This window comes from Lepisosteus oculatus, chromosome 3, assembly GCF_040954835.1.
Source record: "Lepisosteus oculatus isolate fLepOcu1 chromosome 3, fLepOcu1.hap2, whole genome shotgun sequence".
In the NCBI taxonomy this organism is placed as follows: Eukaryota; Metazoa; Chordata; class Actinopteri; order Semionotiformes; family Lepisosteidae; genus Lepisosteus; species Lepisosteus oculatus.
Genome location: NC_090698.1, coordinates 36,216,342 through 36,241,087, shown reverse-complemented (window position 1 = coordinate 36,241,087; position 24,746 = coordinate 36,216,342). Strand labels below are relative to the sequence as shown.

Below are 24,746 nucleotides of genomic sequence, written 5' to 3'. Positions count from 1 at the left end.
AGGCCGAGTTAGGAATGAACCCAGGTCTAGTTCTTCACATTAAAGGAAAAACTTGAAGGAACAAATTCTCAAAATGTATTGAATTCAGTAAATGCAAGAAACAATATTTTCCATTTTTTGTAAAGAGATATAATTTGTTTTTCCTAATCTGCATTTTACACCAAAAAGTATCAATAGATCATCATCTAAACATCAAACAAAAAACACAAAAAACTGTAAAACATCTTTAAACCTTCAAAACAAAATGGAATATTTGATGTTTTGTGGACCATTACTGCAGATACACAAGAATTGTTTAGAATTCTCCAAATTCTGTGGCATCCTGTAAATCACCCAAAGGCAATCCAAAAATAAAAATAAATTATACAGTACATATTATACAGAGATGATAGAGATGAGAGAGGATGATAGAGAGATTTTCAAATTGACCATAAAAATACTGGTGCATTAAAAATGTTCATGGTTTTGCCAATTGTCGTTAATGATGTTATTAGAGGCAACCTGCAGATTTACAGTCTTAGTTCTGCTTAACTGTTTGCAATTGTTTGGTGGTATAATTATATATCTTTATTTCAAATACTGTATATAACAAAATCTCTGTATTAATACCAACATGTTTTCAGAATTTCATATTTAATGAAAACTTTAAGAAAAAGCATTAATATTCTATTATGTATTAATTTTTTTTTATTTCCTGAACTATTCAGTGTTAATAAATGGAAATCTATTTATAATAATAATTATAATGATGATGATGAAGAAATGAATTTCCTTTTAATGCCTTTTGTGATTCAATTGATTCAATTTTCTTTGTATCAAATTGATTAAAAATGCAATAAAATATTGTTTCAATGACACACAAATAAGCAAATGTTCACTTACAATCCTATTATCAGGTTCACAAGGAGGCATAGGATAAATAAATGTTTGCAGTTCTCTCAAGCACTTTTTATTTTTCTGCTTTCTATAAAATGGTAAAGCTAAACAAAAGGAAGCTCTATAACTATAGCCATGTTGTCTTCCCCTTTCCCTTCCCTTCTTCCTCTTCCTAATGCAGCCAGATCGTTTCTCCTTCCTTCCCCACTTTCTTTCGGTTTCTGGTCAAACATTCAACCCACCAACAGGCCCCAACCTGTTGTTTCTTCTCTTTTTTCATCCTAAACTTTATTTTCACAGGAATCTTTGGTCACTGACTCCCACACCAGACCCAGGTCCTTATTTTTCACAGCTCACACTGTCTCTAATGAACAGGCCTAAGATGCTACAGTGATTAGTCCCTCTCTATTTACCACCTCCCTTGTTTGGTGTCCAACTGTTATGGTATCAGCCCTCAACTCTTCCCTCCCACAAAGCTTCCATCCGCATACATATCTAACATGTCTTCTTTTGGGGTTTCTGCTTGGAATATTTTCTCATCTATTCTTCTTAGCAAAATTCAGTAAGCAGTTTTTTCTTCTTGCATCCACACCTGGCTACACTTCTGTGTCACCCTAGCATTTTGTTGGCCACCTCAGAGTTTCATCATCTTGTGAATGCTGCCACCTCTGTGCTGAATAACATTCTTTTCACCTGCACTATGTATGTACTATATATGTGCTTCTTACACTCAAGCCTGGATCATGCATGCCTCTTATTTACTTGATCAAATAAGATGAAGTCTTCATCATAGATGTTGAACCAGCACTAACATTTCTAAAGCCATGCGAGTAAAATCCATTTGTATTTGCTTTGATTTAAGCTTAATAAGACAGGCCTTCTAGGATTCTAGGAGAATTAAAGCCAATGTATTAAGTAAACTATCCCTTTATATTAATTGTCTTGTTTTATCATTAAACAAATTTGAAGAATAATAATGATGGTCTCATGAGTGACTCGTTTTATTTTGCTTGCATTTTCCATAAGAGATTAAACTTCAGGTGACCTAGATCATGGCCTCCTAGTTATCCCCCTCTATGAATTGGCTTCATCACTCTGCTCTCCTCTCCACCGATGGCTGATGTGTGGTGAACGTTCTGGCACACTATGGCTGCTGTTGCATCATCCAGGTGGATGCTGCACATTAGTGGTGGTTGAGAGGAGTCCCCAGTACCTGTAAAGCGCTTTGAGTAGAGTGTCCAGAAAAAGCACTATATAAGTGTAAGCAATTATTATTATTATTACAGTGTGACTCAGAGCTATCAGAATATGTCTTTACATTGGCCTTAAAACTTGGACCCTAAACATCGGCTTCCCAGTTTAAAAATCTGATTTTGTGTTTGTCACATACTGAGAGGTGGATGCTGCACAGTGGTGGTGGTGGAGGGGAGTCCCAATTACCTGTAAAGCGCTATATAAGCGTAAGCAATTATTATAAGTGTAAGCAATTATTATAATTATTATAATGTAATAAACATACATAGTCTGAATTAGCTACCACTATTTTTTGTGTCTTACCCATTATATAAAACATTAACATATTTGTATTTTATGCATATTTATATTTCTATTTATATCCAATCCAAATTATACCCAGATACCCAGATATTATACTGTATGTGCTTCCAATAATTAACAATTAAAGGCCAGAGGACCAAAATTACATTTATGTATATGAAATATTGCTGCCATTTGATTTATGAGACTTTCTTTTCCATCCCATTAACTCTTGTTTCTTCATAGCCATTATGGTGTGTCCACAAATCCTGAAATGGGGGTGATGCATAAGAATGTGTCAGTATAAGCTTCTCCTCCTTGTATTAGGGGAAGGTGCCTTTTGTGGATCAGAAGGCAGCATTCTCGGGGGGAGAGAGTGCTTAGTTTTGAGATTAACAGTGTGATATTATGCAGATATTTCTGAACTAGTATCATACAGTAACATGAATACTTCCTAAATGTAGTTTGATTTATTTTATGCTCCACATTTGTTTTGCACCAGATTTCCCCTTTAAATCATTGACATTTATACTTTTTATCAGTGCATTTTGTTGCTTTCTTATGCAGGTCAAAAGAAATTAAATGCTTCTCTATTTCTCTGAAGAAAATATAAGAATACAGTTAATAAAATTTCTAGTGTTGAGTAATCACTAATGCACAGTCTACACAGGCTCCATTTAGTTTAAACACTGCTTAACCATCTGCTGAAGTGTGACACTTTCCAAAGAAGCATGTTGCAGAGTGTATTCACAACCAGATAACTGAAATGTGTGAACCACAAACCTGTTTATGAGAGTGTTCATATGGTTAGGGTCTGAAAACACACCATACGCATCACTGGGAGGTTCACTTTCAAACCTCTACTTCACATAGTTGAATGGCACGACGTTGGACTATCACATAAGATCATTTCAGCATTTTATTACATAGTTGAGGGACTGATTTAAAGGCAAGTTAAATAAAAAATTACATGCACAAGGGAAATCAAGTAATTCATAGGATTTGTCCAGTGCATAATCTATCATTTGCATTAGTCTAAAAAGGCCATTTCATGCCCATGTGAGTCAAATTGTCACAACTCTACAATTCGTACAGTTATCTTCATTTTTTTAAATGTGAAACTGCAAATCTCAGAAGGTTTACATACTAATTCTACCAATCAGCGCTTATGTGAATCAAACTGATGCTACAATACATACCATGTGCAATGTGTTGTGAAGATTTTAACTCAGAGCTGCTGTGCTAAAATTAATGCCACATGTGTTGTTTACATCTTGTATCATTTTAATCATTTGTAAAACTGATGTTTAGTCAGATGAAAGATAAATCTTCTTGGTTTTGTTTTCTAAAGCTATCAAGGTCTGTAAAGATATACAATGCAAACATACAGTACATTAATAACTATTTTAAATAATATCTAATCTTTATTCGTGTATTATCCTTCATTGAGTTTGAGTCCCATGAAGTATTAGAATATCCAAAAGCCTCTGTTTATTTGTATAAGAAAAAAAATGTAAATGAATTTGAAAGACAAATGTTGATACAATGCTTCAGTTATCAATTCAAGACCAGAACAATAACAGGAAATGGAATTGTTACACATCTAATTGCAATGGTACTACAGATATAACATGCTTAACATTGTCCAAATTATTAAGATACCTATTGTAGATTGTTATATCACAGCATCTATTGGCCAAAGAAGCTCAAAAGCTAAAAATGTTTTGACTTCAGCTTGAGTAGTAAAGTAAACCAAAAAACATTGCTTCTGAAATAAGGTGCAGTGGCTCTGTGTCTAAGGATCTACGCCTGTAGTTGGAAGGTTGCCGGTTTGTATCCTGTATCCTGTGCTCCCTGTCTGTGTGCCTCATGGAGAGCAAGTTGGGGTATGTGAAAAGACAAATTCCTAATACGAGAAGTTGTACAGTATATGGCCAATAAAGTGATCTTTTCTCATAAAATGAATTCCCTAATGTGTAAATTACTTCCAAGATGCAAACAACATTAATTAAATACTGTATGTCAATGATCCCAGTCCTTTAAGGTAGAAAATTATATTTACTGTATGTACAGTAAGAACTTAAACTGCATTGTGAAGTTTCCTATGGGCAGTAAAACTAGTAAATTCATAGGTTTGATTCTTTATAGTCCATGTAATATTTTTAATTGTTTTCTTTTGAAAATTTAAAATAATATGTTAAACTAATTCCATTTCAATGAATTTCCCTTGTTCCTGTAATTGTTGGGTGTCATCATTATGTAATGAAACAATGCAGTTTAACTAATGTAAGTGCAATATGTGAAATGCCATTTCCAAGCAGTGATTTACAATATGTCTAATGAGCTTGCAGGATGAAGAGGTTTGTTGTCTGCCATAACCAGATGGATGTAAGCAGTGATTAGAAGCAATTAACTTCCCCCCAGAACTAAATAACTTTCTGTCATTAATGTACATATTTTCCACCTCATTAGAGGTATGGTGATTGGAGGTAAAAAGTAATCAATTTGAATTTCAGATTCACAATATGCATAGAAACAAGACCAGGGAGAAATAAAGAAATAAATGGAGAAAAAAAAGCCATCGCATGAGTTAAATAATTTTAGGCCACATCTGTGAGTAGTGAATTAGCTTCAGGAAGCGACACATGATTTCTCCTAATTAACTGTACGTTTTTTGTAATGTAAATGGCTGCCGCAATCAGGTTCCTCCACTGAAATGTGCATCATGGGGTGAAATGGGCAAGATGTTAACTAATTTTATTTTTAATCTTCCCTTTGCCGCAGAGCGTGTCATTCAGGCATTACGTCTTCTGAAATTTCCTCGCCTCTTTCATGGAAACATATTGGGGCAGCATTTGCCAGCTGTCGGTTTCCTGTGCCTTCTGCTGCCATTATCCTTAGGCACCACCCCACCTTATGGCTGGCCAGCCTGTGAAGGGGGCAAATCGAAAATGAAAGGTGTCCTTTTAATTCAGGCTATCTTCTAAAAAAATACTGTTTTTTAATATATATTGCATGGGGTTCATTTAGTTCCCTCTCAGTGTCATTGCCCCACATAAGAAGCAAAATTCCTACCTCCTCTTGCTTTGCTCTGATATAAAGCCTTCTGAAGTCTTTTAACCACTACTTTCTTGGAATGAACCCTCTGCCCAGTGCAAAACATCTTAAGATGAAAAACCTAAAGACTTGCTTCCCTCTGTTATCTAAATGACAAGTGGAGCTGTCACATTTATTTACTTCAGGTTTTGCTCAAGCTTTATTGTGAGCCAGAGCTTGGCAGCCCTGCTGGGTTGTTAAAATTCTGGGGGATTATAAATGCAGAATGGTTGATGTGTGTGAAATAATCAAGTCTAAGGTTCTTTGCAGCCTGATTCATTTTAATACTGAATTATTAAAGGCCCAATTGCTGTCCTTATTTGTAATCTAGGACTACATATGGATGTCATATGGTACTTGAGGACCACAAGGGATCAAGTGGAATGTCCCTTTCTTTTAATAAACTTTACGAAGATACTGCTGTAAAGAGTTAACATGCTATACTAAATCTACTAAGAAGATTGTCATATTGCCATTTTTAATGCAGTATAATCTGTTTTCTTTCTTTTCAGCAGTTGAAAACAACTGAACTATTCTGTACTACCTGGAAAATGTAGTTGTGTTTATTTTCCGATTGTACAATGTATCATGTAGAGTATCTGTAATATATTGTATTAGTATGTGAATCAGGGGGAAAGCAGAATTATATTGCCGAGAATTTGTTTAATTAACAGAATAACTGTATTAGCCTTCTGTCCTTGGTAAAAGAAAAAATGAAAAATCTACAGATGAATGCATTTTTTTTAGTATGACACTACATGCAGCATCTATGGGAAGTTATAAATATCCATTCCATCTAACTAAAACATTCATTCATTACCAGATGGATGTTAAAGGCATGTTTGATACTTTCAAAGCAGTCAATTATTCATATACTAAATTCTTTTCAATGGTTTCTTTTCTATATTCTGATATTGAAGTAATGCAGACTGCTGTGTAATTGATATTGTCTAACAATAAATATGTTCAGATATAAGTGTCTTTGTGACTAGAAAAAGTTTTCTTTTAACTAATCAAGCAATGAAGGCTTCTTAATTCATGACCTTATTTCTTCTGCTATGCTATAACAATAAATTTAGAGAATGTCTGAGATATGCTTTTCTGCTGTTTTTATCAAAACCGTCTGGTAATATTTCTTTAGCTTAAAAGGACAGGACACTATTTTTTTAGCTGAAAGCTATTGATATGTTCATTGAGGATGGCATCTGCTTACTGCTCTGTGACTGAGTGAAGTCCTGCAGATTCATCTCAGCAGTCACAGTGCTAAATAATGCTAAATGTTTACTTTTTATTGCACTTAAACCTGTCAAAGCTAACTTACAGTTCAAAGCAAGTTCCTCTGAGTTTAGGATCTATATTTCTCTTTCAGATCTTTCTTTGCTTAATGAAGGCAAGAACTTTGCAAGAATTGAAAGCATAAATCATACCCTTCTTACCACAGTCTCTAAGAGACTGATTCATATACAGATGCACATTTTCACAATTTACTTGGCTCTGAGACAGCCTTCAAAGTGTAGCATTCACTCAGTATTTCACTAGTACTGTATCATTTAACATTTGACAGCTGCTCCACTAATTTTCTTTTTGTCTTAAACTGGATTTTTCTGAAATATAAGTTTCACAAAGTTCTTTGGTACCTCTAAACACAAAAAATTGGTGAATTAATTTAATTTAATTAAAAATTAAGTTCACATCAAACATGGACATTAGCCTTATAGGTAGAACTTTAGGTATCATAATTTATCAAATCTTAGGTCAAAGGTAGAGACAGAAATGAGAATATTATTACAAAATCTGTTTAATTAGTGGAAGTGGCAGAAATGTCAGTCCTCCCGGAATTGATCCCTTTTTATTACCTAGACACCCCTTCATTTACATACCTTGTAAACTTCAATTTAGTTTAACAAGTGGCAGATCAGTAAAACAATAAGAAAATTGGTACCATTTAATACTGAAGATGTTTATACAGCACCTTGCAAAAGTACTCACACCCTCCCTGTTGTGTCCTAGTTTGAGAAATTTCAAAATTATTAATACACGTTTTTAAACTTATTAATTTTATTCAAAACCGGAAATGTTCAATCTGAAGACTTCTCAGGATTAGATTATAGGAGAATATATTATTATTTATTATGTAAATTGCACAAATATTCAGACTTGTGATCTCTATTTGGTGGAAGCACCATTGAAAATATACTGAAAATATACAATGGGCAGATACAGTAGATGGCAGCACAGAATATGGTAGGAACAAAGGTGTATTTAACAGAACCAGTTAAGTATGTAACTGGAGATACAAAGAAGGCACAGTAGCACCTTTACTTCCTCAGACAGTTGAAAACTGTCACGCCCTCTGCAGCCAGAGGGCGCTCCTTCTCTGTCCTGTCTCTAGTTTCCGCTCTGCTGTCCTTCCTGTCCCTCTCTTTCCCTTGGGCTATATATTTCCGGGTCTTGCACTCTGTCCTCGCTCAGCACTGATGTTCGGATGTCCTGAGACCTGCCTAGCACCAGGGCGCCCCACGTCTGCTCCCTGAGGGCATAGGTTTCTATACGGCATTCCTGAACTCTTTGCACTAATGAGCCCGGGCCTTTTTCCTGTCTCGCCGCTACGCATATGGGTCTTTTTCTGCTCTCCTGCTCCCCACGGTTAGTCCCTTTGGACGTCCATGACAAAAACCTTGATCTATCTTCAACTGTCCTTACCATATTTTGGCAGCAGCTCGTCGTCTGACCAGAAGGCATTACAGGAGGTGATCAGTTCAGCCCAGTCCATCACTGCAGTAAAGCACCCCTCTGTTGTAGACTTTTTTACAACTCACTGTCTTATGAAGGTTGGAAGTATCGCTAAAGATACCAGTCATTCTGCTTTCTTATTTTTCTCCCCGGTCCCTCTGGTAAGCATTAAAGGAGCATAAAGGCACAAACTTCCAGATTCAGAGACAGTTTCTTCCCATAAGTTGTTAGATTACTGAACTCTATCCCTTGCTCACACTGATGTTTTTTTTTTTCTAATATTGTTTGGCTGAGCTTTTTTTTAAGCTGTATGTTACAGATGCAGCCATTCAAAACAAGCAGGCGATACCGCATTATTTTGCGGTGCGCTTTACTCAGTCTACAGCGAGTAACTGTAAATTCTCATATAGTACCTCAAGTAAAATAATAGTATCCGGAATTTCCGCAAGGTGGAGCTAATAAAGCTCAACCTCTCATGTTTGAACTGTCACCATCAAAGTCTTTAACGAAGATATTACTAATAGTGTTAATAATGAATGACCTTGGACAAGCTATAAACTCAAAGTACTGCCCTGGTCCACATTCTTTTTTTTCATTGACCGTCTTTGTAAAAGTAACACCACAGCATTTCGCAATCACGCATTTGTTTCCAATCATGCAAAGTACAATAATTTTTGAGAATCTCCGATTCACCATGTCTTTCACATGCTCATAAAAGAGATTGATTTAGGAACATAAACATATTACTGTATGCAAACTGTACTGTATACAGTATGTATATGTATATTTAATGTCTTTACTGTGCCCGTATAAGTATTGAATATTTATATGGAATTTTACCACTGAAGGGAAATCTTAGTAGCTGAGCATAAAAAGAATAGGAGCATACTGTAACGCGTGTGAAGGCCATAAACAATATTAATTTTGGAACATAAACATACAGTATATGGCTGGTCTCGGTACTTTAAAGAAAACATACACACCAGTATTCCATTTCTCCCTAAACATTTTAAGCATCGAAGTCTTTAACTAAAGAGATACCGGAGTCAACAAACATACTTTTAGAATTTGATTAAAAGGGAATATAATATGGAATCGCGTATCTAAAGAAATTAATAACAATATAATTATATTCATGTACCGCAATACAAGAATTGTACATGCTGTACGATGTCTGTTGATAATGTTTTGTAGGGCTTTTTCAACACTCCTCATGTGACTGTGCCGGTGGCACTGTGGGTTAGGTTCTTAACTACCATCTCACGTGCTGGGTGTTCAAATCCTGCTAGAACCATGACTTTTTTAACAAACATTTCTTTGAAAAAATAAAACGTTTCCCTGGCTCAGAGATTAAATAAAACTTCACTTGCACCAAACAAATTTATATTTCTAAATATCACAACATGATCGAATTTAAGTCATTTAAATAACAATGAATAGTCACCTAGGCGTTACAATATAAACATTTATATTGATTTAAATCGCGTTTAAATTGCCTTTATTTAAAATCCATAAATAAAGCTGATACTGTTTAGACTTTTAATTATTTAAAACTATATTACAGCAGCACAATGCACAATGCAACGTAAATCGCTATCTTTGTCTTCTGCGTAATAATGTTCACCTCTCTGTCCAGCAAATTAACAATAGTAATAATAATGAACTTTATTGCATATGGCGCCTTTAATGGTGGCTCCTCAAAGTGCTTTACAGGATAGAAACAATAACAACAATACTGTTAGGCTGGGCAAACGATTTTATTATTTTTTTTTAAGAAATACAAAATGAGATATAATGATGTGTTCCGGCTTAGACATCAATGAAGAGCATAACGAAGGTCATAAAGGTCATAAACTATATTAATTTTGGAACATCAACATATAATGTAAACTTTATGTTGCTGTTATTAGTATTTTAAAGAAAAAATCCTGTAAAATCCTGAGTTCGGTACAATGATTCAGGCATTCATGTGAAAGACAACAGAGCTTTCACTGTCCGATTATCAAACTTTATTGCTAAAACAAAAACAAAAACTATCTGACCAAGCCAGAAGAAGACAAAAAGAATAATGGACACAGCGCAAGCCTGCATTCTCTCCTCAGCCGTCCACACCACACTTTTCCCTGGGTCAGAGATTAAATAAAACTTCACTCGCACCAAACAAATTACCACACACTGAACACTGAACATGTTAACCCAAATATGTCTCACAATACTTTTATGGTACATTACTTTGCTAAAATGTATTTAAAAATAAAAACGATTTCAAACGCCAGCAGAGAGAGAGACACACACGCAGTTCTTCATTGTCAAAAAGTAATTGTTTTTTACTTTGTCAGCACCCAGACAAACGCAAACGCGTTATTATGCTTTTATTCATTCTTAATCGAACTCACAAGTTGTCATCTGCTGTTGAAGCTCTGTCAAACTAGACTCACACATGGCTAGACTTGACTATTTAACCATGAGATTATGTTTGTTTATTAATCTTCCTTGTTAAGCACTGAGAATGATATGGGGCGGTATAGTGGTCGGCTCTGGCTTTCCCATCTATACCGATGCACTGCAAGTACAACCCCCCCTCTCGGCGGGAGTGCTGGCTGTGACGAATTAAACCAGTTTCACAGGTATAAGTAGAAGGGGGCGAGATTTCCAGTGAAAGACACCCCCCCCCTCCAAAACCCAGTAAGTACAGTACTTACTAGTTAAGAAAGCTAGGTGTTAGCATAAATTATTAGTAATTGATAATATTAAATTTAGCACTGTAATAAATTGTGCTAATAATAAATTCTATTCTACTCTGAGAATGTAGGGGGAGGAAGAATGCCCGTGGTCTTTTCACTTACTGCAATATTATGGACACTCAATTGACATTTAAAAAAAAAAAAAATTGACAGCTGGTACAGCACCCCACCGCGCCCACACGCCAGCATTATATTCTCATGTACGGGTAGAATATATTCATTGTCTTCCAATGAAAGAAGGGTTCCTTTCACCTTAGTCGGGAGACATTAGAAGCTTGCCACGCCCGGACTGTTACACCAACGCATTAGCATGTTAAAGCGATTTCATTGAGGAGCCTAGCTTTCTTAACTAGTAAGTACTGTACTTGTGTAAATTGTGCTAGGAAGAAAACAGATAGGTGTTCTGAAAGGTCACATATAAACAGGTTTTCGATGGACAGAATTATAGTGTAACGATTTCAGGTTCGGATAGGACGGACCCAAAAACTCAGACTTGCAAAGTTAAAAGCTGCCTTTATTTTCTTCTCCATCACCACCTGCCAGTGAGCTCTCCCGCGCCCCGACCAGAGAGAGACACATGACAAGCTCTGCTAATAAAGCACCTTGAATTGAATTGAATTGAGGGGGGGAGAACACCCAGGGGTGCAGAACCAGGGAACTATTTGAACCTATTTACATCTTAAAACTATTTCCCAAATGTAATATGTGCCTTTCTATATTTATTGTCAATTAAGTGTCTATAATATTGCTATTCTATTTTTTCAAAGAAATGTTTGTTAAAAAAAAAAGTCACGTCACAAGCTGGATTTGAACACACAACCTCTGGTTTACAAGCTGGTGATGTAGACCACAGTACCACCCACAAGGTCACATGAGGACTGGTGAAACAGCCCTACTCATACAGAATCAACAGACATTGTACAGCATGTACTACTGTGCTGCAGTACAAGAATATAATTATATTGTTATTAATTTCTTTAGATACGAGATTCCATATTATATTCCCTATTAATCAAATTATAAAAGTATGCTTGTTGACTCTGGTATCATATTCGCAGAAAAGCTTAAATCTACCACTTTTTATGCACATGTTATTTCACATGTTAGTTAAAGACTTCGATGCTTAAAATGTTTACGGAGAAATGGAATACTGGTGTGTGTTTTTTCTTTAAAGTACTGAGACCAGCCATATACTGTATGTTTATGTTCCAAAATTAATATCGTTTATGGCCTTCATACGCATTACAGTATGCTCCTATTCTTTTTATGCTCAGCTACAAAGATTTCCCTTCAGTGGTAAAATTTCATATAAATATTCAATACTAAAATGGTCACAGTAAAGACATTTAAATCTTTCTAAGACCAACGCACCACAAGTGTCCCTGTCGGTCAACCAATCATGTACCGCGGTATTTTGCATCGTGACGCGTGCGGCCATAGCCAATTACCTCCGGTACATGTCTGTGCCGTGCGCTTTGAATGGCTGCATCTGTATATAACTTGCTGTTGTTGCTGCTGCACTGTTTTTTATGTTTTTGGTGATTAATGTCTTTGTATTGGAACATACATGCAAATAAGCATTTCATTGCACTTGTGCATATGACAAATAAACTAAACTGAAGCAGACCATTGTTTTGTCTGTGCCAGGTTTTGTACAGGTTCTGTGCAAAAGTCAAATTATTTTCTGTAATAAAGTCACTTGTTAGAACAGCCTTATTGTTCACGGAGCGGGTGTTTAGTAGTGCTGATCTGGCTAGCCTCAGGGGGTAGTGTAGTGGTAGTGGCATGGTAGAAAGAGTAACTTTTTGAGGTGGGTGCTGATGCGGCATGGTCTTGCACCTTTGTACCATTAATGAAAAAAAAGTGTCCTGTGCTGCGGTGAATGTAATGCATTGTTCGCAGGATCCCAATATTACGGCAGTTATCATACATGTTTTTTTTCAAGGAAATAATTCTGTTTCAGTTGTAGTAGTTGCAGTGAGGAGCACTTTAGAAACATTTTGGTGGAATCTGGGATGATGCAGCAAAAACAGGGAGGAAAATCCTGAATCAGGGCAGTAGCAGGTGGTTAACAGTCCTCAGTTGAACAGTTCTACCGGTGAGTAGTCAGCATTAGAATCAGTCACTGTGGAAATCTGTTTGAAGAGTGGTTGCAATGTGAAGTGGAGTGGCCACCATAGATGTTTATATAAGTAGGGGAAGAAGAAAATAAAAATAAGTGAGACAGAGAAAAACATAAGTAAAAGGGGAAAAAAGAAAATAAAAAAAACAATAAAAAATGAAAACTGGTGAGAGGAGTGGTAGCCAAATGTACCAGTGTTCCCTCTCAACCTGACCTGGAAATTTAAGTTTGCCACAGCAAAAGGTTTGAATACTTACAGTATACAGACATGACTTTGCTGTTTTTGTTTCTTATTATCTTTTGACTTTTTTTATTTCGTTTTTTTAGTTTGCTACATCATAGTCTGATGACTGTAAGCTTAGAGCAAAAAGATGTGAAACTGTACAAAGCTCTGAGGACTTTTGCAAGACACTGTATATTTAACTGCTATAATTTGAAGATAAAAAATAGTCTCAAATTGATTACATTTAAATGTAGGTTAGTTGACTATTTTTAAGGGAATACTAAAATAACTGAAAATATATTGATTAAGGAAAAAATGTAGTCATTAACAGACAATTGATTAAATCTAAATGACATCAAATGAAAATGAAATTTAAACAGTGATATCTAAAGTTGTAACTGTTATAGGAAACAGAAAAGCATGGGGTATACATTTATTTGGTTTCATAAAAAAATGTTACCGTGGTAAAAAGAAATATAAGTCATTACAGAAGTTATTATGAAGTTATATGTAAAATATATTTTTTTTAATTTTACAAAAAGGAAATGCCTGAGAGAAATGCCTGACAGAATATTCTTCATTGTTCCTACTGTTTTAAATGTATCTTGAAATCTGGAATATCAAATATGAAAAAAATGTTGATAATCGCAATGAATTGCTTCACTTGACTTGTGCTGTTTGGGAGAGTGACTCTCGAAAGCACTCAGTCATATAATATATACTGTAGTGTCATTAGTCTTAGATGGGTCTGTTCTTGTTAAGCTTTGACCACTTTTTTATGCACAGCTTCAGATCTGGTTATGTTTTTGTCTTTAAGCATATACTGAAGTGTCAGAAAAGAAGGCTGATGTGTAAGGTGCCCAGCAAGAAAGGTTAATAACTAGAGTTTGTGTCTGAAGGCTGTGTAAACATGACCTAAATGAGCTGCTTGTGCATCCTTTGGTTCGTGTGGCTCTCTGAAACAATGAAACGAATCACAGAGTTCTAGTTAATGTGTGTGAACTGAGGAGTTATTAAATAAATTAATGCAGAACACAGTAGCAGTGGGCTGTGACACACAGATCTACACTTTCAATGCAAATTCGGCAGGATGGATGGATGAAGCCTGCCTAGCACATCCTCATTAGGATACTCGTTAGCCTCATTTTGCTGCTGTCAGAGATAATATCTGTTATTCAGCTCCAATCAGACCCACAGCAAGGCATTGAAAAAGAAAACCCCAGCTGTATTCTGATCAGATCTCACTTTTTAAAACTTAGAAAACTAATTAAATAAGTGAATATGCAAGATGAGTGAAGGGAGATGGGGTTTAAATTTATGTTGGGTGTTTCACACATTGTATGCATAAATTTATGAGATGTCTAAACTGGGAGTGCATCCAACAATCTCTGTTGAACATCTGTCCTGAAATATGGAAAATAAAATATTTATAGAATATTTATCAACTCTCATAATCATTTTGTGCACCTGGAAAATGTAGGTAGACTATTTTGACTTATTTTTCTTTTTCCTCTTTTCCTGCAAATAAAACACAAATGAGGATATGAAGTTAGGAGCAGTTAGGACTAACAGCCTTGCTCAGGGGCCCAACAGAGTACGATTCCTCTGCCAGCTGCAGGATTTGAACTGGCAACCTTCCAATCATAGGCACAGATCCTTAGCCACAGAGCCACCGCTCCACCCTAAAATATGGAACGCTTCACGAATTTGCGTGTCATCCTTGCGCAGGGGCCATGCTAATCTCTGTATCGTTCCAATTTTAGTATATGTGCTGCCCCCGAACATTAAGGGGTTCATGCACAAAAGGTTCATATGCAGATAGAAGCATCTTAACAGGACATAAAGGATGAAACACTATCCACAAACCAAAATAAGATGGGCTGTGAAACATAATTAGCTGTAAAGCTCCCACCTTAAAAATAAGACAATGGGTCTATTAGCATATTCTGGAGATGCAAAATGCATTTACAAAGTTTTAGTTGATGTGGAAAGATAACACTAATAAAGTAGCTATATTTCCACATCATGAACATGGTATTTCATAAATATTCCTAACCATAATAATAACCTTCAATTGTGTGCTGCCTAGAATGGATGGAAAGTAGGTGTGATGTGTTGAGATCCTTTCAGCATTTCTTCTCATCATGGAGGCACTGCTTGCCAACAGAGAAAGATGACAATATTAAGGAGAGAAGAAAAAGCTTCACAAATAAAAATCTGACTATGTTATTTTAAAAATATAATAAATATTTATAATATTTTATATTCATAAAACACAGTTCCTGACACATGTGGATTGTGTGCTTATTTAAAATAGATGGAAGCCTGCTTACTATAGAAACAATAAACCTTTATTGGACCACACTGTATGATTTCCAACACTTTGCTTAAAGGGGATTGCAGGGGATTGTAAGATCTTCCAGAGACAGAGTACGTAACAAAATGCAAGAAATAAAACATTGCAGAAACACAAGTAAAGAAAATATTCATGGAAGTCATTTTGTAGTCAATAATATTAAAATAATATTGACAAATTATTTATCAGAACACGATGCATTTTTTCCAACTCTTGAGTTAACCTACCTGCTTCACTGCAATTTGTTATTTTTTATTTTCTCCTTAGACCCTCTGTGTCTGCTTCTCTGATGAAGACTGATTTTGGAAATGAATCCCCCTACCCTTCCTTAATCCTTGCTATCTCAATCAATAAAGTAGTTTAATTCCCATTTATTTCCTGCAGAACTGGCTCTGGACAAACACAAATGTGCCATAGTACTTGCACACTAGCGACTTTTGTCCTATTCAGTACGACTTTTCCTGCCATCAACAACTTGACTGTAGCTAAACGTCAACTAACTCTCAATAAACATGGAATCACATTTAGAAGAAATACCTTCTCCACCCTATCTCCACCTTTGCAGCTATCCCTTGATTAATTCCTGACTAGCAAATCTGCTATGACTAAACACTCAATAATACAGTATATTTAATTATTAGGTGTTTTATTCAACATGAATGGATAGTAGTTAGGATTTTATCAAGTTGAGTCTAGTATTTAGTACTTTTAAAGGAGTCTGAGTATTTGTTTTAAAAACATAGCTAAGTGGCTTTTTCATACTTTCACAAGCCTATGATTTGGATGTATAGACAACAAAGTCAAAGTCAACTGTATTGCCAAATGAACCCTTCAGGTTGTTAGAATTTTGACATGCTTGAAGTAAAAGAGATACAAAAAGTCATAGATACAACAAAGAGAAAAAAAGGCATACATAACATGCACATCTCATATACAAAATACAGTATAATGGTATAGGAACCAAATAGCCTCCAGAAAGGTACTCTCTGAAACTGTTCTGTTCTACATTTGATACATACTAACCTTCTTCTCAAGGGTGTAAACTCAAACAAGGGAAAAGCTTGGTGGGAGTGGTCACAGACATGGTTATAATCTTCAGAGCTTTCTGATTTAAATGTGTTGCATACATTTAAGCTCAACTGCCATACTGAATTACACATACATATAGGATGCGTTCTCTATTGTTGTGCTCTCTATTGTTGCCCTGTAAAAATTGATAGGTGCCAGTGAAAATAGAGTCTCTAATAGTTTTTTTTCACATTTGCTGTACATTGGTTTCCCATTTCAAGGTGGAGGAGTTGTGCCAAGAAACCTAAAGGGGAGCTGCAAAGTCATTATTACATTTTGAGGTTATAAAGAATCGGCAGTGATGAGTTCTTCTCAAACCTCAATGAAAGTACTGTACATGGAAACATGTAAAACCTCCAATTAACATCACAAAATAGATAACATTTCAAGGTATGCATAGCACCATATTGCTATCATTGTCTGCAATTCAAAACAAGGCAACAAGACGTTTGGTGAAGTGAAGCAGCCCTATTACATTGTAAATAGTCATGCCAAGGTTAACAAGTAGGCTTCCAAATCTGAAGGGGCAAGACAGTAGACGTAGTCGAAAGTGAGTTCCGTGGTTAGTAACAAAGAGCAAGAAGGAAAATAGAATCATAGGGGAACAAACAACCAATGAACAGGGGCTTCAGGAGGGTTTAAGTATTGTGCGCGGGAGAAGGTGCACTGATTGATGGAGTGTCGTAGTTGGCTGATTGGCAGGAGCGGTGTCGTTTAGCAGAAGCGCTCAGGGCTGGAGTGCGATTAGTATGGGTGCGCTTCCGTGGGAGAATGTGGTGGGAAGACAGCGTGATATAAATGCTGTCTTGTGAATACATCTCCTTTAATCCGATAGAAATATTGCTCTTAGTCATAAAATCATATTGAATGTACATTTTAATTTAGGTCTTAAACATAATTACTGTATGTTAAAACGGATCACTTAAATCGAGAAGATAGATTTTTTTCTATTTGTCCATCAAGGCCTGATATCGCTCTCTCACTGCATTCTCTTTTCATTGGTTACTTTTTATGGGCAAAAATGGTAGAAATGGCACCTAGGTTTGGTTCAGTATGTGAAATGAAAATATATTTCATATTAAAAACTGTCAGACTTCATTATCATGTGAACTCCAACTTCACAATATTTGAAAAACAATCTATTTCTTTTGCAATGAAGCACATGCTTTAGACCAAGAGATTTTTGCTACTGCATTAATTTATACATAATGTTATGGACACATACAATGCTAAATGTTTTTCAGACACTTTAGACTGCCAATTTGAATGAGTGTAATTGAATTGAATACAACATATCAACTTTGAGACAGTTTTGCCAACTTTTGTTCACTCTGCAAGCAGATAACATTGGAACTTTCTGCGGTGAAATGTCAGCTGCACAACCTACATTGCATTATTCTTTACAGTGACTAGTAAATAGGAAAGGATGTTTTTACGTTACAGTTGTAGCAGCAAGGCTTATTAAAAATACAGGAATTAAGTTTGCTGCTCCCTTGCCAGTCTCTCTCTCTCCTTCATCTCAGTGGTGCTTGATACAGAGAGGCCATTCCATTTGGTTCACATTTAAGGTGTTTTTCTAGCTGATAGAGTGTCCTGATAAGGAACAACTCCCAATGCTGAGATTCTCCAGCAACCCTGATAAATGGTTATCTCTGGTGCCTTACTGTCTGAGAGATTACAAGAGAGAGTCATCCCAAGTTGTTTACAACCCTAAGGTCAGAGTGCATTGTTACTCATCATCAGCCAATCAGGAACTGGTAGGGCAGGTTAACCCCACGTGGGTCTTGGATGCCCATGAAACTTTCAACCAACGAACGACTGTAGTTCCTCCAGGTAAAACAGGTAGCACAGGGCTTCTCCGGGCGCCTCCTGGACATTCTCGACTCAGCGCCTCCTGGACATTCTCAACTCAGCACCTCCTAGACATTCTCAGAATCAGCGCAGACCACCATGTAATGGCCAGTGTGTCCGAGTGCCAGGACTTTCCTTTGTTCTAAAAGTCGAGAACGGAGGTCGCCAGCCCGTAACCAAAGGATCCACCCGAGGTTAGCCCAGCAGCAAGCCTCACCGCAAACGCTCACCTGATCAACAAGTGAACTACGGTTGGAACTGTGGACAGCTGAATATCAGTTATCAGGACTAGCGCTTCATCAGGAACGAACCAGTCTTCTTCCTGTCTAAAGAGTGTGACCTGCTTGGATCCGCAGTCACTTTTCTCCTGTGCAGAAACTCTGCTAGTAAGCCAGAGCTAACTAGCCGGTCTTCAGAGAGCCCACTGCTAGAGCATCGCAGCAGAAATCTCTTCCTCCTTCCACCACATTGCAAGCCGCAACAGCACTGCCTGGCACCGAGCCAGAGAGCGCCGATTAGACACAGCAACAAGCCTGCCACTGCTTCTTTGTGCCCACGGGAGATCTGAATCCACACAAATCGGATGAGTATTCAACATTCTGCTTTACAGCTCGAGAATTAAATTGTTACCTCAACACCAGTTGATATAAATTTAATTCCTATGAGTGATGTACTTGCTTTTGAGTATCTAGTGTAGAAGTTGTAATACTGAACGTATGTCCTTCTTGGTTTGTAACTCTTTATGATTTAATATATTCCTTTTGTATTCTTCTAACCCTCACAATAAGATCTGTTATGTTTATATGCACATTTTGTTAATAAATGTATTCTCATGTAATAGTATCCATGTGTGTGCATTGTTTGAGTTATCCTGCAAGGTTGATTCTAATAGCCATCAAAGAATCATTTTGTGACTTACTGCTACAATTAATAATTGTCACAGTAAGAGCACAAAACCCCTACATTTACTGGGGCCTCGTGAGAGGATGCCTACACAGTTCTCTCGCTTTTGATCATTTGAAGATCAGCGGTTTGCGACAACATATCATCCATACAGTACTTTCTCAAAGTATGCAATTTTGTGGTTAATTTATTTTTTATATGTATTTATCTTTTTTAGCCTCTGTGGCACGTTTTACATAATATAGATATGCTAATAAAAAATAGGATGAAAACTATGACTCTTATATTGAAATTGCAACAGGAGAGTTGGCATGCCATAATTTCGACAAGATCATTTCTGAGATTTTTCCAAGACAAGACTTGCCTCAGGTGGATGCAAAGATTCAGGAGTGTCAGGGTTGAACCAAACAGACATTTGACAAAGAACAAAAGAACATAAAGTTGAAAATTCACTAAAGTCAGACCTTCCGCAGACCTTTCACTTTACAGAGAGAACTTACAACATGTTTCTTCCTTTTTCATATAAATATGAAACATTAAAATACCACCTTTCCCAATAGCCTATCAGAAAGAGAAACCATAGAAGTGAAACAACTGAAGTGAAGAAGCACATTCGTTTTTATCATTGAGACACAAGCTTTAAATAAAATAAGAAAATGAGACCATCTGTTCAAGTTAGCATCTATCCATCCAACCATTTTCTAACAGCGTCATCCAATTCAGTCTTACGGGGGAGCTGGAGCCTCTCCTGGAAAACAATTTGTGGGATACAGGTGGGATACACCCTGGACAGGACACCATTCCATCGCATGGCATACACACACAAACTCAAATACTCACATTATGGCCAATTTTCCCAGAAGCCAATTGATCTACTAGTATGTCTTTGGACTATGAGAGGAAACTGGAGTACCTGGAGGAAAACGAAGTGGACAAGAGAAGAATATACAAACACTAAACAGATAGCACCCCAGGTCCAGAATTGAACCGAGGCACCCAGCCCTGCAAGGCAGCAATGGTTACCACTACAACAATGTGCTGCCCTAAGTCAGCATCTACCTTTTTAAAATGTAATTAAGATCGTTTACCATATTGGTATGTAAAACATAGTAAATCACAATATCAGAGCACCTGAAGTGTTTGGTAATTGGCACAACCAAAGACCAGGCTTCCTCTTTTACTGAGTTTAATGACACTAATGCAGACTTAGGCCAATTAATCTTATACCCCCCATAATTCACCATACAAAAATGTTTGCAGATTAGATAAGGAGTGAGGGGCGAAATATATATAAAGGTACAATGCAGGGAGTGTCTGCTGTGGGGGGTGGAGCTCCAGATTAAGGAAGACACGTTGTCGTGGAAACCGCAACTGACGTGAATAAGTGGATGAACAGCAGGTGTAGAAGTGATTTAAAGTGGGAAAGATCCATTCAGACCTCAGCATTGCTGTTGCTGCAGTGGTGACAGAACAAATGCGGAGGCTCTGCTGTGAGAGAGCCGGGCTGAAGCATGACAGTAGCGGGTGTGAGACGCTACTATTCGGGGCAATGTTAGAAGGGCATGCCACCATGTACAGTATGAGTGAGCAAAGACTTGATTAGCCACTGTAGTAACCCCGTGAGGGGGTGGAGAAGAATGACAATTCCGGTGGGTTGAGTGGTCGAGGGACCCTCTCCCTGGCAATACATTGGTATAGGGGAAGCAAGTGGGTCTGTGTAGCTGCAACCTCTGGTAGTGGTGGCTGGGCACAGTGAGGTGCGCTGGCAGCTGAGTAGATGAGACACAGTGGTAGCTGTGCACAATGTGAGGTGCTCTGGCAGCACTGAGTTCATAACCTATTAGTGTTAGAGTGAGGTGCCAGAAAGGTTGTGAGTGTGTGTTAGATAGGGACAGTGTGTTGGGTCTTGGCACGGTGTGTAGTATGGAAGAGACTCAGTGACGTAGGTAGTGTGTATTTGTGAAACCCAACCTGTTGGCATTAGGAAGAGGACATCAGGGCTGGAGGTGAACTTGAGACTCCAAAGTTAAAGGGCCAAAAAGTAATGGAATGTGGAGTCATGTATCCTGTTACCCTGATGAGGGGGTAAGTGTGATCACCACTCTCGGAGGAGAGTGCATGTAAGAAAGTAAAAGAACACAAAAGAGCTTATAAAGGGGGGTGACAGGGGAGATTAAGAGCCTGTCCACGCCCACTGCAGTGTCAACTACCCCCATGGCATGACAATATAAAATAATGGAACAAGTAATAGGTTTATTCCATGCTGAAAAAAAAGAAGAGAGAAAAAACACAATGTTTCGGCTGTGGAGCCTTCTTCAGGTGTGAGCCTCAGGTATCTAATAAACAAGCACAAATACACATTTGCAGATTTATTACGTTTGTGGATTAAGACACCCAGGGAGAGTTCAACTGTAAATGATTTCAGGTACAGTAGTTAAGCAACTTTAGTATGAGATCCATGCTAAGGAAACCAGCTTGCTGACCACTAAAACACTAATTTAGCAGATTTGCAGGACTAGCTGATATGCTGATAATATGTACTGTACATGCCAAGAGCAGGGCATAGGAGTCTTAAAACCAGAGAGAGCGATAACATGGTAACCACAGGCCACTGCTTAAAGGGAAGGGAATGTAAACCACACATGTACAGTGCCCTTACAGCTTGATGCATCCAACACCTTTGAGTCCTTAATGAAAAGAGTGCTGGGCACTGACAGCTAGGAGGAAAATGGGAGGCCTGACAGGGTCCAGGGAACCATAGAACCTGCTCTCTCCATTCAAAAGCAAATAGTGAAAAAGCAATAGGTATTAAAACTATAGACAGTATTGTGTATATGAGAGGTAAGGATGCTCATATGATGTGTTGCCAGACTAGTGCTTAGGTTTGTTGACTTCCCGGACTCAGCGAACCAGCTGGCCAGAACGAGTGTAGATCCAGTTCTATTGGTCCATGTGTCGCAACATATAACAGAAGAAATATGTTACATATAACATAAGAAATGGTAAGCTAATCATTCACCTAGATAAATTTATGGATGTCACTTGTAAACTAAGGAATATAATGTCTATGAAGGTTTTCAGGAATTCTACCAATTCCACATACAAGCTGTAGCGGCGAGGCTTAATAATAAGAAAGAATTAAGTGTTTCTGAGCTTTCCCAAATTAGGCCCCATTTCTCTGTTCATCTCTGTGGTGCAGCCACAGAGAGAGTATTCATGCAGGGTGATTTAAGGTCCTAGGACAGCTCCCAAAGGGGGATGCACTTAGCTAAGCCTGGCTATCATGATCAATGGTCATCCATTGGCGCCTATCTGTCTAGGGAGTGCCAGTTGGACATCTGGACTGCATTCCTAAGTGTCAGGAGTAAGTGACTCATATCTCACCTTGATCAACCAATCAGGGACTGGTAGGGCCGAGTAACCCACGTGGGACTCTGATGCCCATGGAACTTTCAGCCAATCAACGAGCTGAAGTTCCTCCAGGTAAAAACAGGCAACACAGAGAGCCTGGGAGATTTAGGGAGATTCAGTGAGATTCAGTAAGATTCTGGAAAGGATTCTGTGGACTGTTCTAAAGGGAATTCAAAGGAGAATTCCAGGGCAGGAAGGCCCAGGAGCAGAAGGCTCCCAAGGGCAGGACATTCTCGCAGCGCGCCTCCTGACCATCCTGAGACTCAGCCCGGACAACCACGGAACGGCCAGTGTGTCCAAGTGCCAGAACTTTCCTTTGTTCTAAGAGTCTAGAGCGGAGGTTGCCAGAGAATAACCAGAGGATCCACCCGAGGTTAGCACCAGCAGCAGGCCTCGTGAACAGGTCGGAACTGTGGACAGCTGAATCACTATTCAGAACTAGCTCTTCATCAGGAACGAACCGGTCCTCTTCCTGACTTGCTGGGACCCACAGTCATCTTTTCTCCTGTGCACAAACTTTGCTAGTTAAAGCCAACAGTGAGCATCAGCAGCGCACCGTCTCAAGCCGCACAGCACAGCCTGGCACGGAGCCAGAGAGCGCGGATTGGACAGCAACAGCCTGCAACTGTTTCTTTGTGCCCGCAGGAGATCTGAATCCCCAAAGATTGGATGAGTATTCAACTTCAATGCATTACAGCTCGAGAATTCAATTGTTATCCAAACCAGTTGATATCAATTTAATTCCTAAGAGTTATGTACTTGTCCTCTTGATATGTGTAACACTTTGTAACTGATTGAATATATACCTTTTGTATTCTGATAACCCTCTCGATAAGATCTGTTAGGTTTATATGCATATTCTATGTATTAATAAATGTATCCTCGTGTATTAGTACCTGTGTGTGTGCGTTGTTTGAGTTATGTCACATGGTTGGATTCTAAAGCCATCAAAAGAATCAACTTTGTGATTTACTGCTACAATTAATAATTGTCTCAGAAAATGCCCAAACCCTACAGAACTGGTGCCTTCAGAGAGCCACTATGATTACATATTTGGCGTCCCTGACCGGTTTTCTTACAAAGCCCAGGAAAGGAAAGCAAGATGAAATATGAAGATGTAATAAATGGCTACAATATTAGTGTAAAGAAAAGAAAATATATTTAGGTTTATGGAGATTTGCATCTTTCTTCCACAATCTGCATTTAAAAGGCACAAATTAAAAGACACACCAATGTATTGGGAAGGCATTTGCATAGAGCAAATCAGGGTATTTAAACTAGGCAACTTTCAGTCAAAGAGCTCAAAACCGGGTAATTCTTGTGTTATTAGAACATCTCTGGACAACACTAACAAAAACCTAACTGAAACTCAGGGGAATGACAGGAAACAATGTAAAATTAATAAATACACATTTTGGATACCCGGTTGGTACAAGGTAGAAAGGATAGAAAAGGTGATGTTGTGGGACTAAAGGACTAAATCAAAAACAGCCTGCAAGAAGGAGAACACAGTCAGTTGAGTAAGGGACCAGTTCTGAGAATATTTAAGAAAGCCTCTGGTGCATGGCCATCCAGCTGAGGTCCTTCAGCTTGTTGTCCAGTTGTTTTGGCTGCTTTCTGCTGAGGTTCACAAGGATCCTCTCCTCCAGGTCCCTCGCTCCCCACTCTGTGTTGTGCTGGATGAGAGTGTTCCTTGAGTTCCACAGTCCTTGTTTTGTTTTGTTAGGGACACCAGTAGCCAAAGTCCCCTTGTCCAATCCGGCCGGTGCCAGCCCCAGCAGGATGCACTGGTAACTGAGCACCAGCAGTTGCATGATGTTGTGAATT

General features: G+C 37.9%; 1 non-coding gene across 1 annotated transcript; it reads right to left on the bottom strand.

Moving 5' to 3' along the window:
* Window positions 1-15,013: 15,013 nt before the first annotated feature.
* LOC138237900 (U6 spliceosomal RNA) lies at window positions 15,014-15,115 on the bottom strand. Its single transcript, XR_011189220.1, has one exon. It is a non-coding gene; the product is annotated as a U6 spliceosomal RNA (small nuclear RNA).
* Window positions 15,116-24,746: the final 9,631 nt, after the last annotated feature.